The sequence below is a fragment of the Perca fluviatilis genome, chromosome 17 (assembly GCF_010015445.1).
Source record: "Perca fluviatilis chromosome 17, GENO_Pfluv_1.0, whole genome shotgun sequence".
Lineage (NCBI taxonomy): Eukaryota > Metazoa > Chordata > Actinopteri > Perciformes > Percidae > Perca > Perca fluviatilis.
The window spans coordinates 20,633,873-20,635,044 of NC_053128.1; the positions used below are offsets into that span (position 1 = coordinate 20,633,873).

Sequence of the window (1,172 nt, forward strand, 5' to 3'; positions counted from 1 at the left end):
TATGACTTTTTTCATCAAACCATAGTGACTTTATGATTTCTTCCGACATACTATAATATTACTTTTTGTGACTTTTTTTGACATACTATACAATAACTTCTTTCAACATACTATACTATGGCTTTTTTCTACATACCATGCGTTTTATGACTTTTTCGATATACTATACTGTGACGTTTTTGTGATTTTTTTCAACATACTGTGATGGGGGAAACAGAACGGACTCAAACGCTAGGCTCAAAGTCAAAGGTTTATTTGGAAAAGAAGGTAAAAGGGAGTGGGGAGGTGGACGCCAGGGACAGGGGAAGAGGCAGGTAGGATGGCGAGGGCTCAGGAGCGAGGAGTAGGATGGCAAAGGCACTTGAAGAGCGAGAGCACTCAGGGGGGGTACGGGGAGACCGGGGCCGAGAAGCCGAGGGGGAGGCACTGGGGCTGGGGAGCCGAGGAGTGGATGGTCAGGAGTGAAGACGGAGGCAGATTGAAGCAGAGTGCCGTGGGAGGGGGACCGAATGGAGATGCCTGCTGACTGGAGACGACAGACAGGTGTGGGATGGTAACTGCGGAAAACAAACACATGAAAAGGTAAGCAGGGTTAGCACAAAGACAGAGAAGAACAAAGGTTTCGAGGCAAAGTTTGCAGTGTTCACCAGGGTGACTTGAGTAACGATCAAGCGAAGATGGTCTGTTGAGCCTGGGTTGAAGTACTGATCTTGATTGTAGATGGGCGGTAGGTGCGTGTAGTGGGAGAAGGTGATTGTGGAATGAAAACCAGGTGCGCTCAATCAGCTGGCAGCAGTAGTGGGAGGAGAAAGGGGAAAAAAACAACAGAGACAAGACAGGGCCAACAGAGAACTGACAGTGGGAAAAGACCGATTGGATAGTAAACAAAACAAAAAAGTCACAGCCAGCCGGCCCCAACCATCACACATACTATACTATGACGTTTTTGTGACTTTTTCGATATACTATACTTTATACTTTATATACTTTTTTAATGACTTTTTTCCACATACTGTACCAAGACTTTTTTTTTGGCATACTGTGCTATGACTTTTGTATGATTTTTTTCAACATGACTTTTTTGACATACTATACTATGACTTTTTTCGATATACTATACTTTGACGTTTTTGTGACTTTGTTTTAATAAACTTTATTATGAATTTTAGACT

The 1,172-nt window shown here is 43.2% G+C and overlaps 1 long non-coding RNA gene across 1 annotated transcript; it reads right to left on the minus strand.

Moving 5' to 3' along the window:
• Positions 1–232: 232 nt before the first annotated feature.
• Positions 233–857, minus strand: LOC120546053. The gene is made up of 2 exons (XR_005636782.1): positions 648–857; positions 233–557 (listed from the first exon to the last, which is right to left on the minus strand). It is a non-coding gene; the product is annotated as an uncharacterized LOC120546053 (long non-coding RNA).
• Positions 858–1,172: the final 315 nt, after the last annotated feature.